This window comes from Micromys minutus, assembly GCF_963924665.1.
Source record: "Micromys minutus genome assembly, chromosome: X".
Classification (NCBI taxonomy): domain Eukaryota; kingdom Metazoa; phylum Chordata; class Mammalia; order Rodentia; family Muridae; genus Micromys; species Micromys minutus.
This window is the reverse complement of record NC_137970.1, coordinates 9,613,259-9,619,258: the sequence shown is the minus strand read 5'-3', so window position 1 is coordinate 9,619,258 and position 6,000 is coordinate 9,613,259.

Sequence of the window (6,000 nt, the reverse complement as noted above, 5' to 3'; positions counted from 1 at the left end):
AAGAGTTTCCCTATTATCTATGTGGGAAACTCTTTTGAGTCAACCGAATTAAAAAACAAGGAGCTTTCTTATGCTTGGGGTATGGTGTCACCATCAATGAATGCATTTGGTTGAACTTGAGGGAGGCTGGCTGATTTTAGTCTCTTAGTCATATCTTAACTGATCAAGCATGGCATCTAAGCACCAGTGGCTGAACGTCATGCAGTTGGGCAATGCATGTTATGGGCAACAATTAGTCTTGTTTGTATATAAATATACTCATGAGCCATTGTTAATGGTCTGTCTTGATCAATGGGAACACATAGTTCCTTTTTCAAGGCTTGTTTCTTTTGGTTAAATAATTCTGGGAGACTCATACCTCATAGATCAGCAGAATAGAAATTAAATTAATTCATTATCACAAAAACATTCATTATTACCTTCAAAGTTCCAGATGTTGATGAGAATGACTTAGGCACTCATTTTACTTCTCAAAATGCCCAATGCTTGGATCTTAGGAAAGACAGTACAACCTTAATTTCTCTTACAGACTGTAGGCTACAGGCAACAATAGTTTATCATCATGGTTTATTGATACAAGTTCATTCAATTGAATGAAGCATGGACGGTTCAGGCATCATAAAAACACTACAGGAAAAGTAAGTGGTAATAGAAGTCAGAGTATTCTTTTTTAATTTTGACATTATTAATTACATTTCTTCCTTTTTTCTTCCCTCCAAACCTTCCCATATATCTCTTTCTTCTCTCCTTCAAATGGATGACCTTTTTTTCACTGTTATTGTATTTGGATATCTATTGTATACATTTCCCCATGCTTGTACATTTCCTGAATATAACCTGTTGTAGAACACAATTTTTTATATGATTGTTTATGACTCCCAACTCCACAACTTCTTTATCCCCTTCCTCCTGCACTTTTGGGCATATGAACATGAGCATGTGAGGACTCCTGCATTGAACCTGGTAGGATGATGAAGCCATAGACATTTTGACAGGTGTGTAGGAACCCTCCTCAGATCCCTGGCTTTTAGCCACCACTAAATCTCCATCCAGTTTCTCCTTCTTGATTTCTCAAGCCACTTCAGATTTCTTTGGAAGCTTGCCATGGTCTCCATGGAAAGACTCATTTTATGAAGTGACAACTATTCTGTATGCTCTTGGCAAATGGCATTACTGGCATTATGCAAAAACAGATTTTAAATAGGGGCCCACTATGTTTGTGTGCACTTGGTAATGGTAACAATATAAGAGAAGTTTTTTCTTGCTTAACTGAATTATTTCTTATTAATGATTGGTCTTGTCTCTGAATGGTTTATACAATATGGAGTAATTAAGAACAGTGTGTAACCTGTGTAACCAACTAGGTAACAGTGTGTGACTGACTACATCCTGGGTCTTTATCGTAATTATTTTCTTTTAGGCTTTAAATAAAGGGGGAAAGAACAAGAAAAAGTTAATCTTAGTTTTTAAGCCTTGGTCCAGATGATATATTTCACTGGTGCTCTCATTCCATTGGTAATAACTAGTCACATGGCCAGAGCTGTCTAATAAAGGAGGCTGGGAAATGGAGTTCCATGGGTATTAATAACAAGTCTATACTATTGAAGAAGAACATACATTTTAGTAGAAGGCTCACCATGTTTTTGTTTTTCAAGATAATTTATTGCATAATATTTTGTATCTTTTATTTGACTGCAGAATAGAAATTACATATGTAACTGCAGGAAAATGAAGTTATTCTGGTATTGGAAGAAGAATAAACCATTGGGCCCTTTAAAAATTACAAAGTTCAAGGCTTGTCTGAAATGACTAAACAAGAAATATATTTTGTAATATAGGGCTTGGCTCACATATTTTTGCCACAGATATATAACCCATGCCTATAGGCATTTAAGATTTTGAAGAGTATAAGTTTGTGATGTTGAGATCAGGTTACACACTGTTCTAAATCACTACATATTATGAAAAGCAGTGGTATTTCAGTCTCACATTTACAAAGAGCTCATGACACCATTTTGAAGACAGAGGATGACTTTGCCCCTTGATAGACACATTAGTAACATACCACCCACAAGGTGCAAGCTGATAAATAACTTATTCCTAAAAGTAGAAAGAGTGCCATCCAATTTTTGGTATTCAAAAATCATTATGTTTAGTCTATACACACCAAGAAAACTCTGACTGTTTCCATGTTACATTCTGTTCTACATGTACTTTATGCTTATGGTAACCAGTAAGATTTCAATGCATTCTATCAAATCTCTAAAAGAATCAAGTACTGACAAAAATATAGTCATATAGTTTTATGCCAAAATGCTTTAAAAAATCTGTACATGTATCTCTCCTTTTAAAATAAAGTTGTGAGAAAAAAATTGTGATAGGAATGTTAAAGCTTAGCACTCCACTGTTGATGGCTTCTGGTTGGGGAGCAAGTGGAGACGGACTCAGTTTTCCTTGGGGTTATGGGGGTCGGCCACTGAGACAACACAAAATGGACTTGGTTTTTTGTTATTGTTTGTTTCATTTTTCCTTCCCCCACTTCTTTCTCTTTTTGGCAGGGAGGTCACAAGGGAGGAAAAGTGGACATGGGAGGACTTGGAAGTAAGCAATAATGGGTATTCAATGTGTATAACTTCCAAATAATCAATAAAAATCTTATGTTGGAAAAAAAAGAAAGAGTGCCATCCTATACATTTATTAAAGATGATTGGGACTATAGGATTACATAGGTTCTTCAATTATCAGGAAAACTGGGCCCAAGACTACTTAGTGCATGCACCAGATTCAGGAAAGGCAACAATCACCCTCAGCCTTGACTCAATAAAGAGGACAACACTAACACTGAGATGGTATTGGCTCTCCTGACCTGTCTCCCGACCATCCCATGTGTGCATCAAGGGACTGATGGGCAGAGAGCTCCTGCTTGCCTCAAGCTTTCAGACACAGTGTACTTAAATTTCCATCTGCTTGTCCTCCTGTTTGCCTGTCTGGACCTGCCATCCATTTGCCCGTCTGTTCATTCATGTGACCTCAGCCCTGCCCATGTTTTCTCCACTTTACCTGGTTTCTGCAGCTCACTTCTGACCCTGCAGCTTCATTTTCCAGTAGCAGCAGCAGCCACTGCAGTAGGGGTGACTCCAGCAGCCTACTATATGAGTGCCTATCTCATTTTTACAGGGCCCTCTCTGCATCTGTCAGCTTTTCTAGCTCTCAAGCCACCTAGAAATTTTCTCAGATCTGCTGTGGCCTTTTAAAACTCTTTGTGGATATTCTGAAACCCCGTTCTTTTCCTCTCAAATTTCCTCCATCTCTTTCATAAATGTGTGTGTGTGTGTGTGTGTGTGTGTGTGTGTGTGTGTGTAATATGTATAGTGTGTGAGCTGGGAGGTAATATTAGTGATTTAGTCCAATGCTATCCAGGAAAGTGGGATTATATGGCAAATTGCTGTCAATGGAACTGTTTTACCTTATGAATTTATTGTTGTTCAATAAACACTGACATTGTACATATACACAAATATGTCCATCTGTGATTTTGCTAATAGAACACTTATGACACTTAGTCTGTGGAATAACCATTCTTAGAGTTGTTAGGAACAGGTAGTTGAAATACTTAAATGGGAGGGAGGTAACCCAGATTCTAAAAGACAAACACTGTTTGTTCTTTCTCATATATGGTTCCTAATTCTAAATCTTTTTTTCTTTGTGTTTAGTATGTTTAACCTGGATTCCACATGGAAGCCAGGAACCCAGGAATGGGCTATTGGAGAATGGTGCATTAAGGAAAATGGGTAGTAGAGATTAAGTAAAATGAAAGTAAATGAGGGGGGATTGGGGACAGAGAGGTTAAAGAAACAGTGGAGTGATGGGCAGAGGGAATGAAGGGTTAGGGGAAGGGTTAAGTAGAAAAATGATCTATGAAACAGCTGTATAGAAACATGATATTGCAACTCACGTAAAAATATACGAAGAGGGAATAGTAAGAACATGTATGATAGGAAAGAACAGGAGAGGAATACTAGGCACCAAAGATTTAAACAGGGATGAGAACAAGGAGGAAGTGGAGAAAGTAGGATTAGGGAGTAGGTTAATCAACAATAAGAAAGTATGAAAAAACCTGAAAATCCACTAGATTGTAAGTTGCTATGGCTAATCTTGGTTGACAATTTTACAAACCTGAAGAGGGACCCACATGTGAGGAATTGTCTCGATCTGCTTGGCCTGTGGGCATGTCTGTGGATCATTTTCTTGATTGCTAATTGATGAAGGAGGATCCAGCCCACTGTGGTAAGTACCATTCCTCTTGGTCAGGTAGGTCTACAGTATACAAGAAAGGTAGCTAGCTGACTATGCCCCCTTGGAGCAAACTTTCTCCTGTGGTTTCTGCCTCAAGCTCCTGTCTTGAGTTCCTGTCTTGGCTTCCTTATTGATGGACTATAATTTAAGTAATGATATAAATTCTTTCCTCCCCAAGTTGCTTTTGGTCATATTATTTACCACAGTAATGGAAAACAAATAAGGACATAAGCTTTATTTTTTTTAAAGACAGGGCTTTGCTCCCAGGAGACATGAGTTAGCAAATGAAACTGTCAGTACTAGGCTACAGACATGTTATCAGACTACCTTCTAAATATTTATATTTATATCCCAAATTTTGTGCTGTTTTTCTATTGCAGTAGGAAGAGGGTAATGTAGAGAATCAAAACTGTTTAAAGTGCTAATAAGTCACTGTGGGGTCTCAGCTATAGATGTGACACCTCCATTAACTTACCCCGCCTTGTGGCCCAGAGAAAATCACAGAAAAGGGTGAAGAAAGAACCTGAGGATGGGAAGTATGGTGGGAAATACGGTCTTTTGGATGTGACCTGGTTAATGTATGCATGCACTCACAGCATAATACCTGTACAAAAGCAAGCTTGTTTCAATTTCTAAAATGTATGAAGAGGAAGATCCTGAGTTTCACCCTCCAGTTGAGGGACTATTGGCAGGTGATGGCTGCTGGCGGAGGGACAGTCACTGTTCTTGGGATAGGTGGGTTGTATATGTCTTAGTAGGCGACCCCACACCCATGTACATCTAGGAAGTACTAAATTATCTGTGTGAGTTAAAAATAGATAAGAGGACATAAAGTTGGGAAGGGAGATGGTTTAGAGGGTCTTGGGTAGAGCTGGATGGGGCGTGGATACAATCAAGATACGTTGTATTCATGTATACAAATTTCAAAGAATAAATAAAAAAATCACTAAAAACAGACCCTCTAAATATTTCAATATCTTAATATTTACTTTTCCTTGAGGCCTGCTTCCTTTTCTTTCTCTTCTGTATTTAAGAATATAAGTCATATTCTCAGGGGGTATTGAAGTGATGCTGATCCATTTTGCCAGGCCATAGGAACAGAGGTATGGGCCAGGAGAGTAGAACCAATCCATTCCCTCCCTTTCTATCATAGGCCCCAAAGAAAATTCCAAAGCTTTGCATGGCATCTCAAGCTTCTCAGATACTAAAAGTTCAAACAATTCTAAAATTAATTTAGGGACAAATATGCTTCCTGCTGTGAAGGGAACCTAGAGAAATTACTTTATTTCTATCTTCCATAGGAAGTCACCCAGTTTTCTACTCTCCTTCTCTCCTGCCTCTCAATTTTATCTCTCAAGAGTTTAGAATAAGTACTGTGATGGTCCAAGTGCCCTAATGATGCCACTCAGGCTGTCTGTATGTTAGAGTTTTGGGTGGCTGTTGTTCAGATAATCACCTTTACTGTGTTCATGCTTATCTATTGCATTTTAACAGTGCTCCATGAATCAAAATATCAATAACAAGCTAATAAAATAGTATTGAGCTGGGGCTGAATGAGGGGAATCAGCGAGCCACAGGATTTTCATGCTCTCCTTTGGTATATAGATTTAACATCACATGTGATTTAAATCCACACAGGAGCTAAGCTTACCATGCAATGTTCCCATTTTTTTTAAAGCCTCCTCAGACACATTTTGCCAGATC